The sequence below is a fragment of the Cydia strobilella genome, chromosome 5 (assembly GCF_947568885.1).
Source record: "Cydia strobilella chromosome 5, ilCydStro3.1, whole genome shotgun sequence".
NCBI lineage: Eukaryota > Metazoa > Arthropoda > Insecta > Lepidoptera > Tortricidae > Cydia > Cydia strobilella.
Genome location: NC_086045.1, coordinates 22,972,827 through 22,984,615, shown reverse-complemented (window position 1 = coordinate 22,984,615; position 11,789 = coordinate 22,972,827). Strand labels below are relative to the sequence as shown.

The window sequence follows — 11,789 nt, the reverse complement described above, 5'->3', positions numbered from 1 at the left end:
AGGGGCACTCTGTGAGGATGTGTAGGGGCGTCTCCTCTGCCTCCATACAGAGTCTGCACCGCCCCATGTCACGTTTCCCCATAGTGTGCATGTGCTTATTTAGGCCGCAGTGCCCGTTAAGCACCCTAACCAAGTTGCGCAGTTGGTTCCTAGGCAGCGCCAAGGCGCTCGAAGACGCCTTTTTGATGAAGGCCTTGATAAGCGCTTTGGAATGGAATTGGATTGGCATCTTAGGGCAACGGTACCTGAATCCGGACATTTTGTCAAAATCCCGATTGGCGGGAAGTGCCTACAACACTACGGAGCTTATCACCTTATCAGCTCGCCCATTCGTGCCGCTGTGTCTGCGTTGCTACTTGGCTACTGCGACGGCCGCGCGTACTAAGGGAACGTACTACTTACGAGTTATATCTATCTTTGGTACTATGTACTATATCTACATAGGTACTAAGGGAAGTGTCGTGCCGAATTCCAAATGTGTGAACATAATCATAGGCTTAATTTCGTTACAATATCACAATGTTCACTCATTGTCATATTTAATGAAATTGTGTTCTGCATTGGGAATTATTCCGCCAATCAATGGCAGAGCGTGGAAATCTATAGGTATGCGTATGCAATGTGAGAAAAGATTTAATAGTAGATTGTGTCACAAGGGAGCAAAATGACATATATATTTACGGCGAGGGCATAGATTCCAGAACGAAGCGAATGATTCTATAATTATAGAATTATTCAATTGAATCCTGAGCGTAGCGAGGGATTCTAAAATATAATCCTGAGCGTAGTGAGGGATTCAAGTGTTAACGCCCATGGTGGAAATAATTTTGCTACCATGTGACACATACTGTTTTTCACATCACCTATGATACTAATATAGTTATTTATAGTTGATATAATATAGTTATTTAAGTATTATTTTAAGTATTTTTGGTACTAACAAACTATGGACACTTATTCGTCTGAAATAAATGCATTTTATTTTATTTTATTTTATTTATTTTTATGAGGAAATTGTTATGTTCCAATATAATATTTAACAAAAAAAATTGTACAAAAAAGAAAAAAAACTATGACCTAGAACAGAAAAGTGCCACTTTGATCCCTCCTAGCGGGGAAGAAAAGCCCTTTTTCGAATAGATGTGAAAATTGTTTTTGCAATCAGTGGTTGTTGTTGATATTTTTTTTAGTTATGGCTGTGTTTAATATAGATTAAAGAAAATAAGTACGCTTATCACAAGGATTTTTGTACACTGACCCGTTGTTGCTATCTCTTTTGTACGCGCAACGTGCATAATGGGGTAGACCGGTCGAAGTATTTTACAGATGGCGCCAGCATAGCTTGCCCTGTAAATCCCTAGAATTATCACTAGACTTATATTGACCGGGATATAGACTCTATATCCCGGTCAATAGACCGTGATTACCTTTTGTATTATTTATGACCTCCCGAGCCCGGTCTATATCCCGGTCAATATAAGTCTAGTAAAACTAAACGTGAATCATTCAAAAATCCCTAGTTTTAGGCCAAATCTCAGAGAACAAAACTAGAGACAGATTTCTTATTATTAATAGGTATAAAAATATTGGTAGTGGCGGCCTCCATTAGAATATAATAGTTTGTAAGATATTTGAGATTAAAAAAAACCTGCCAAGTGCGAGTCGGACTCGCGTTCCAAGGGTTCCGTACATTACACAATTTAAACAATGTATTTTTTATGTGAAACTGAAACGTGCGTGAAATGTCTTTAAAAAACCCGCAGGGGTTGGATCAAAAACGAAATAATTATGTCCGACTCACGCTTGGCTGCACATTTCTAATAGGTTTTCCTGTGATCTATAGGTAAAGATCTATTTTGTGTAATTTTTCTTAAATTTTAGATTAGATTTAGATGTTTAAAATTAATTTGTTTACGTTACAGGTCCGTCTTCGGGTCACAAACTTACTTACATATGTATACCAAATTTCAACTTAATTGGTCCAGTAGTTTCAGAGAAAATAGGCTGTGACAGACGGACAGACAGACAGACAGACAGACGCACGAGTGATCCTATAAGGGTTCCATCTTTTCCTTTTGAGGTACGGAACCCTAAATACAGTGAAATCATGTGCAGGCACTGAAATCAATTTGCGTCACCGAATTCGAAAATGCTTACACAGAAATCACGTTTCAATTTTATATCTAAATTATCTTAGCGATTAGCGATTAGCGAACGATGTAGAAAGACTAAGTACTTTGGACTTTGGATAATCGTTGTAGGTAGAATTGTTGGCGCGCTGTAGTTATTTTTGCATAACTTTCTTAGTCTTTGATGGAAATCTAAAATTTAAGCGGTAATCAACTTGCGTCACCGAATTCGAAAATGCTTCCACAGAAATCACGTCTCAATTTTATATCTAAATTATCTTAGCGATTAGCGAACGATGTAGAAAGACTAAGTACTTTGGACTTTGGATAATCGTTGTAGGTAGAATTGTTGGCGCGCTGTAGTTCTTTTTGCATAACTTTCTTAGTCTTTAATGGAAATCTAAAATTTAAGCGGTAACCTAAACCAGAATAACTGTTATTTGTAATAATATACGCAACATTTTATTAACTTTTTTAGTTTAGCTATAAATTTGACATGCAACTATTTTTTTCATAAAGAGTGGTATTTCTTTGTTTATAGCTCTTAAACCATACATTTTTTTTGCAAACAATGTATAGATGAATCATAATACATTTAATAACTTTTCATTACATGTAGCATACGTATAATGCATTTGTTCTAGCAAATACCTACATTTTGATCATAATTTCCTAATTTTTGGTCAGATTTTGATTTTTATGATATCAGTGTGAGGTTTGAAACGTCATCTTTAATGTTATAGTACATTACTTTAAGGTCCGACTTTTGGTTTGGTTGTAAAACCCAAATAATCGAATATTTTTTTACATTATTTCGATTTCTTTGTAAGTTTCTCTTAAACTGTTGTATATTTTGGTACACAGTGTAGAAATAAAACATGGAACATTTAATTGGCTTTCATTTAATACCCCACACGTGTATGTGCAATGCATAGTTGGGGTGCAATATGCAATATTAGCAACCAGGCGGGAGTAATTTTGATGACGTCATTCCGCTGAAGTAGATGGCCGGCGCCGCTGTCTCCCGGCAGTCTTGGAGGCCCAGTACCATGCCCATTAACATACTAAAAGTGAAAGCGGTTTCCGGATCTGAACTATATTCCCATAAGGCAGTGCACTATACCTATATAGGTAGTTTAAACGCCAGTCATATTCGAACTGGACGAAAATAAATTTATCACGGTGTTACCATTGCATAGTTGTTCTTAAGAAAAAAAAGTAATTGTGCGGTTTTATGAAACCACGATGCAAGTGAAACTTTTTTTCGGATTGTCTCACGGTATAGTTTGTCCAAGGACTGTCTCATTTCGACCCAAAAGAAAAGGATAACTATAGTTTTTTTGTTCTTATTTACTAAGAAATTGGTTTGACCAACTATATATTGAAATAAAACTATGAAAACGGATTATATCGCGTAATCCGATTTCATAGTTTTATTCCATGAGTAACTATCGCGGTAACCGAAGACAATATTATCAACTATAGATATATTGTTAGCACGGCATCTGACTAGATAACGTTTTCCCGTCAGCTGTATATGGCGTAGATCGCATAGGTAAAAATCACTATTCACTTCCACCATGGACTCGTTATACACCGTCTTAGCAGCGAGTGTTGTCACCATCGCAGCATGCGTTTACGTCTACTGCCGCCAAAAACTGTCCTACTGGCTGTTCGGGGACTTTAAAGAAAGAATTCTGTTTCGCTCGGCCCCGGGATGGCACCTCGGGACGCTGTACCTCCGGGCCCGGAGAGACGCACCTTTCGTCGGCTTCTACATCTTCTCCTGCTCCGGGACCCAAACTTCATCCAGAAAATATCTACTGATCAAAGACCTCCGACAAAAGTTCTCCGACAGAAATTTCGCTGGGACGTTATTTGAGGCAGAAGATATCTCCGACTTTGAGGAAGGCGAAGCTGAAGCAGATGCTCCCGCATATGTTGAAGACGGGAGAGTCCATGGTGGAGTACGTCAAGAAGCAGGGGCTGACGGAGCCGGTGCTGGACGCGCAGGAGCTGAGCTACAAGTACGCAACGGACCTGATCGGCAGCGTGGCGTCGGGACCCCGACGGACTCGTTCAACAACCCCGACGCTGAGTTCACGCAGGCTGGTGAGTGCGCTGTTCACTATTAGTTACTGTGTGAGTTGAAGTTGAAGCCTAAAGTGTTTCGGGACTTTAAACATCTATTCACCAAATTTCAACTAAATCGGTTCAGCGGTTTAAGCGTGAAGAGGAGTTAAAAAAAAGTTATTTGTTTAAAGTTTATATGTTTTTACTTCGGAAAGGTGTCAATGTTGATACCATAAATGAATTCAGCACCCCCGATTTATACGAAAACGTACCCAAACCCGGCCTAGCAGCTTCACTGATGTAGATAATCAAGATAAAAATGAGAGCCCTAAATAATCCTTCAAGAGCGGATATCTCAAAAACAAAAACTTGACCTAATAAAACTTGCAACAAATTAAATCACTTTTCATTTTGTATAAGTGGCCATGTCGCTCAGACGCATAGTTTCCGAGATATAATCGATAAACCGAAAAATTGAACCTTCAAACACCCCACTCCCCTCCAGCACCAGGGTTACGGTCGGGGACTTTTGATATGTTCATCTCCTAACTAGTCCAAACAAAGCTACGAAGCCAAAAATTTTGTTCCTAGCATTTCCCTCTATATCTTCTTAATGCGCTTGGCCTAAACTGCGACGTAAATGACGTAATCAATCGCATTGTCGCACAAACTATCGTGAGAGTTAATATTCAATATTCAGTGCACGACGTACAACCGCCGCGGACACTCGTGCCTGAGGATGGATTCCCAAAGAATCCGAAACATGTCGCCAAAAGCGACTAAAAATAATAGTAAAAACCGTACTGATAAATCGCATTGTTAGTTAAAATTTTGACCACGTCGCAATTGAGAATGTTGTCATTTTTTGCTTATCTATTATAAAGGTCTGAAGTAATTCCTGTTATATTCTGTGCAAATAAATAAGAAGAAGAAAATAAATAAGAATTCATAATCCAGTATATTGGCATAAAACTTTTTCCAAATGTAAGTGTTACGAGTAGTATGATTAACTAAACTTTACGAGTTGATAGATAATCGAAACCCGAGCACGAACGGACCGCGGAACCAAAATGGATTAGGACTAACCTAAGTCCTGAAATTTGGTATGTATGTTAATAAAAGGTCTCTTTTTCTTGTCCACACTATTTGACATTTGGGGTTCCGAGGAACCGCCGTCATCTTGGAAAATTTGCATTTTACTCGGAATCTAAGTCATCTATGGCAATATGATGTAAGGCATCATTAAAGCCAATTAAATTCTACACAAAAAATCTGCGGAAAAAATACATGTTCTTAGAGAAAATACTTGATGAATCCAGATTTACCGCCTATACTGTTCCACTGGACATTCTCTTAATAGGAAACTTGGAGGGATATGAATTCCACTTTTGTTTATTCATTTGTATGTATCAACATTTTACTCGACTGCGACTTAACGACAGGAAGTAGGGTAATGGGTTTAAGCACTGATAATGCAGTACACTGCAACTGCAATGCAGTTAACTTAGGATAGTGGATGGATTTTTTCAAATGGACGTATTGGTAGATTGCTTTTGCCTTTCACAACCTGTTTACAGTACCTCATTTGAAAAAATCCGTCCACTATCCTAGACTACAGGGTGTACCTACTCTAAATACACCCTGTAGCGTAGGATAGTGGACGGATTTTTGGTAAACAGGTTGTGAAGGGCAAGAGCAATCTACCAATACGTCATTTGAAAAAATCCTCTAAGTTTCCTATTAAGAGAGTGTCCCCTTGGTAAGTATAAACGCTAAAAATGGATTCAGCGAGTAATTAAAAAAAAAAAAAAATTAAAATATTTATTAAATATGACAATAAATATTATTAAATTAACATAATTATATTTATTTAACAATGAACACAATTTCACAGGGGCACATTGCAGTGAACCCCAAATTCTCCAATTTTCTCTAAGAACATGTATTTTTTCCGCAAAGGTGTCGAAGACATTTTATGTAAAATTTAATCGGCTTTAATATAGTCACAGAGAACTTAGATTCCGAGTAGAATGCAAAATTCTCCAAGATGGTACACATTTTCCAAGATGACGGTGGTTCCTCGAGGTGACCAGTAGCGCGACAAATGTACTTACGCAGAGCAACGAAGGGGAACTCGCGGGGAGGCAGGCGGCGCGGGCCGACCAGCCGACCACAAACTCGCTTAGTTTGTGGTACTGAGCGCGAAGGGCAGACGCGGCCGTGTTTTTACTTCAATTATCATCACTACATAATTATTAGTAATAATTATACATATTCTATAATGGTGCGCACAAACTGTTATGTGTACGGATGTAATTCGACATCGAAATCCCAGAAGGATTTAAAGTTTCATAGATTGCCACACGACGAGAGGTAGGTTTTTTTTCATTTGTGTACTTATAAGTTGGAACTAAATACCAAAACACCATCTAGTAATTACGTACTTGCTAAGTATTATGTAATTATTTGTATTTTGTATTAACTAAGTTAAGGGCTAGTTGCACTCGATCGTGACGAGAAAAACCTACCTCACCCTCACCTGAAACCTCATGAAGTTTTATCAAAATTATTGTAGTAGGAGGTACAAAAAGAGGCAATCCCTGAGGAATCATGGTGCAACAGTTCACTGGTGCCCGTTTTTAAGAATAAGGGTAATGTACAGGATTGCAACAACTATCGAGGAATAAAGCTCATGTCACATAGTATGTCTCCATTATATCATTGATCTCATTGTATAGAAAATCTACCGCCTCTTCTAAGTTATCTATAAGATATAGCCTTGACCAGTCTACCTGTGAGATAAGGGAATAAAGAAGTGGATATGACAGTAACTCTATTAATGTATTGTCTAGTATTACATTATCAATCGACGAAGTACGTTCAGCCCTTAATAAAATTGATGCTAATAAAGGTCCAGGCCCCGACTTACTCAGCCCAGTTTTCGTAAAAAGAACTAGTCCTGCTCTGGCTCTACCGCTACAGCTCATATTTAATAAATGCTTGAAAGATAGAGTATTCCCCCGGAGATGGAATGTAGCAAACGTGACCCCTATCCACAAGTCTGGCCCGAAAGAAAATATTCAAAATTATCGCCCTATATCAATCTTGTCGTATTTGAAAAAATAGTTCACTCCCGGGTTTATGAGTCTGTTAAAAACTTGATACTGGTTGAGCAGCATGGTTTTGTTACAGGTAAATCCACATCTACTAATCTCATTCTTTTTACCGATTACCTCTTTCGATCTTTAGATGAGACACAGCAAGTTGATACAATATATACAGACTTCCAGAAAGCTTTTGATAAAGTGGATCATCTGATACTTTTGAACAGGCTATCCTACAACGGTATAAAAGGGAACCTTCTTAGGTGGTTTGCCTCATACTTACAGAATCGCACCCAATTTGTTGTAGTGAATGGGTTCACATCGTCACCTACAGCCGTAACGTCTGGCGTGCCCCAGGGGTCAATTTTGGGGCCCCTGTTATTTGTTGTATTTATTAATGATATCTCATCCTGCTTCGAACATAGTCACATCTTGTTATATGCTGACGATCTCAAAATCTATAAAAGGGTGCAATGTCATGAAGACACCATCTTACTACAAGATGATTTAAATAAGCTTTATGACTATTGCAAAAGGAATAAATTATTTCTAGCTTTCAACAAATGTAAACATATGATATTCACAAAAAAGAAATACATAATTCATAACTCATATCACATAAATGAACACCGCCTGGAAACTACTGAAAGTATACGTGATTTAGGTATGCACTTAGACTCTAAATTAACTCTTGATGTTCACGTAGACAGCGTTGTAAAAAAAGCGTACCAAATGCTCGGCTTCATAATACGTACATCTAAACCGTTCAAAAAGCAGGACACTCTTATTCTACTGTATCAATCACTGGTAAGATCATATCTTGAGTATGCTTCAGTAGCGTGGAACTCATACTACCAAATTTACGTAGATAAAATAGAAATGGTGCAGAATAAATTTCTTCGCTTTTTGAATTTTAAAATGAAGAGTCCGCGTTGTTCATACGCTGATCTTTTGATCAAGTTTAACATGCTGTCTCTGGAGAACCGACGAGCCGTTGCTGACGCAGTGATGCTGCGCAATATCTGCGTAGCCGATGTAGACTGCCCGCAGCTTCTCGCGGCCTTACAGTTTCGCACTCCGCAGAAGTTGACCAGGTCCAAACACTTATTTAGTTTACCGCTTACGCGTTCTAACGCAGGCAAACGGGCTCCTTTACATATAATTTGCGACCACCACAACCAGCTACTTTGTAATGTAGATTTATTCTCATGCTCTCGTGCCTCATTCAAGGCTGCTGTCACAAAATTATATAAAAAATAGATAAGTAGTTTTAGATCATAACATTCATAAATCATAAATATGAATTTAATGTAGTTGTTGTAATTAGAATAGTTAAGTGTCGCATGTTGCTAGGTTTACATTCTAATACCACTTATGTTCTCGGTGAGATATGCTTAAGGAAACAACATAATCTATAATAGTTATGTATATTTTGTCTATATTGTTCTTCACTTGTATGCTTCTGTTTTATCTCCTTGTAATAAAAAAAAAAAGAAAAAAGATAGTTGGCTTTACGAAAATTTCTCACAGTTATGTAAAAGTAGACTTATATTGACCGGGATATAGACCGTGACTAACCGTGAATCATTCAAAACTCTAATATGTACTCTAAACTGATAATTTACTATTATTGATAGCAAAGATTGATTGATAGCAATGATTGATTATTGTTACTTGATTACCAAAGATAAGATTGAACGCAAATAATATGTAGTTGTCAAGGGAGGATTTGAAAACAATTATTGTCTCCGAAATACTTGCTTTGACAAACTCAAGAATGACATAATCAAAATGGCTGGTGCCCAACGAAGCCTTTTTCACAACGATAAAAAGTATTTGTTGTTATAGCGGCAACCGAAATACATCATCTGTGAAAATTTCAGCTGTCTAGGAGTCTAGCTATCACAGATCACGAGATACAGCCTGGTGACAGACGGACAGACAGACGGACAGCGGAGTCTTAGTCATAGGGTCCCGTTTTTACCCTTTGGGTACGGAACCCTAAAAACATCGATTCCTACGCTGAAAACTCGCACGCAAACAAATAAAGTCCATACAACAAGAGGATCTAATAAACATTGCCTCAGACTTCTACCAGGAGCTCTACCATAACACGCACAATAACGAAATAGAGTACAAAAAATATTGCACAAAGTTGATAAAATATTATCTTTTAATTATACAGAAAATCGATAAACTGAAGAAAGAAAAACGCCCAGGGCCAGACAACATTCCTAACGAGGCCCTAAATCTTGGAAAAAATGTATTATTGGAACATATCACAATGTTGTTCAATAAAATTCTAGAGATTGAAGAGATTCCAAAAACTTGGGCAGAATCACGAATAACCATTATATACAAAAAGGGAGACCCACAGACATCAATAACTACCGAACGATCAGCCTGCCCCCAACGCTGTGCAAACTAAAAATAATAATAAAAAAAAATAAAAAAATTGGGGGACATCTTACACAGATCAATCTAGCCCCAAACTAAGCAAATGGAGCTGGCACGACACCCGGCCATCCAGCAACGAGCCCGCGAGGACATCCAGCAGGCCGTCAAGGAGCACGGATGGACCTATGAAGGGTACGTAAAACCTTAATACCACTTCCACTACCATAGTGTCCGCAATACAGGTTTTTCTGATAGAGCCCAATCAATGCTAGTCTAAAAGCTCAGACAGGAAGGTTCATATAGAAAGCAATTATGGTGACAGTAGCACAAAATAGACAATTTTTATTTCCCCAGATTCCTGGCACCAACATAATACTTAATAGAGAAAGGAACTGCTATCTACGTCTCGCTGTATGGACTGCAAGGAGACCCCAAGCACTTCGATAATTCGGACGCATATGACCCGAGCCGCTTCGATGAAGGCAGGCACATTCCTGATGCGTACATAGTATGTACGGCTGTACGCGTCAGGAATGTGCCTGCCTTCATCGAAGCTACCCCTTCCCCTCCCTCCCCCGCCCCTTCGGAGCTGGACCCAGAATGTGTGTAGGTAAAGTACCATGAACTAAATTATTAACACCTGTTTTTACAGCCAGAAGAAGCAGAAGCCAGTGTTTAAAAGAGCACGCATTTACATCACATCTGCAAGACCACCTTTTAGTAAGCACTTACCGCGGCAATAGACGCTTGCAATTTCAGAGGGTGTCACCTATATAAGACAAACTAGTTTTTTGCGCGGTGCGCGGGGCCCGAGGGCCCCGCGGTCATCGTGTTGTTGTTGTTGTTGTTGTTGGTGTTGTTTTGTTGTTGGTCTTGTTGTTTTTGGTGCTGTTGTTTTGGTGCTGTAGTTGTTGTTATTGGTGCTGTAGTTGTTGAGGTGTTGTTGTTGGTGCTGTTGTTGATGTGTTGTTGTTGTTGTTGGTGCTGTTGTTGATGTGTAGTTGTTGTTGTTGTTGCTGTTGTTGGTGCAGTGGTTTTGTTTTCCATAGGAAAAAAGTAATAAAGTTGTACTTTTGGTAGAAAGAAAAGATCCGCATGCGAGCACTTCATACCCGCAGCTCGGCCTTCGGCCTCGCGTGCTTGGGAATTCGTAGGGGACGCTTCGGGCCTTCGGCCCTACGCGGAGCTCGGCCTTCGGCCTTCGCTGGGTTTCGAAGCTCAGCGTCGGGCCTTCGGCCCGCCGCTTCGCTTATTAAAACACTTGGGGAGGGTTGGTTTTGCTTTGGGCGGTAAGCGGGAAGTTGGAGCTTAAACACGACCCAATAGTAAAAATGTCTTGACAAGCTCACGTCGGGCCTACGGCCTTCGGCCTTCGGCCCGCCGTTTCGCTTATCTAAGACATTTTCACTATTGGGTCGTGTTTAAGCTCCAACTTCCCCCTCTCGTGTGACGCTTCGGGCCTTCGGCCCTACGCGGAGCTCGGCCTTCGGCCTTCGCGAGCCTTGACGCTCCGCCGTCGGGCCTTCGGCCCGCCGGCTTCGCTTATTAAGACACTTGGGGAAAGTTGGTTCTGCTTTGGGCGGTAAGCGGGAAGTTGGAGCTTAAACACGACCCAATAGTAAAAATGTCTTGACAAGCTCACGTCGGGCCTACGGCCTTCGGCCTTCGGCCCGCCGTTTCGCTCGTCTAAGACATTTTCACTATTGGGTCGTGTTTAAGCTCCAACTTCCCCCTCTCGTGTGACGCTTCGGGCCTTCGGCCCTACGCGGAGCTCGGCCTTCGGCCTTCGCTATCCTTGACGCTCCGCCGTCGGGCCTTCGGCCCGCCGGCTTCGCTTATTAAGACACTTGGGGAGGGTTGGTTCTGCTTTGGGCGGTAAGCGGGAAGTTGGAGCTTAAACACGACCCAATAGTAAAAATGTCTTGACAAGCTCACGTCGGGCCTACGGCCTTCGGCCTTCGGCCCGCCGTTTCGCTCGTCTAAGACATTTTTACTATTGGGTCGTGTTTAAGCTCCAACTTCCCCCTCTCGTGTGACGCTTCGGGCCTTCGGCCCTACGCGGAGCTCGGCCTTCGGCCTTCGCAAA

At 40.3% G+C, this 11,789-nt stretch overlaps 1 pseudogene; it reads left to right on the top strand.

The window, feature by feature from the left end:
- Positions 1 to 3,709: 3,709 nt before the first annotated feature.
- LOC134741821 (cytochrome P450 6k1-like) lies at positions 3,710 to 10,313 on the top strand (annotated as a pseudogene).
- The last annotated feature ends 1,476 nt before the right edge of the window (positions 10,314 to 11,789 follow it).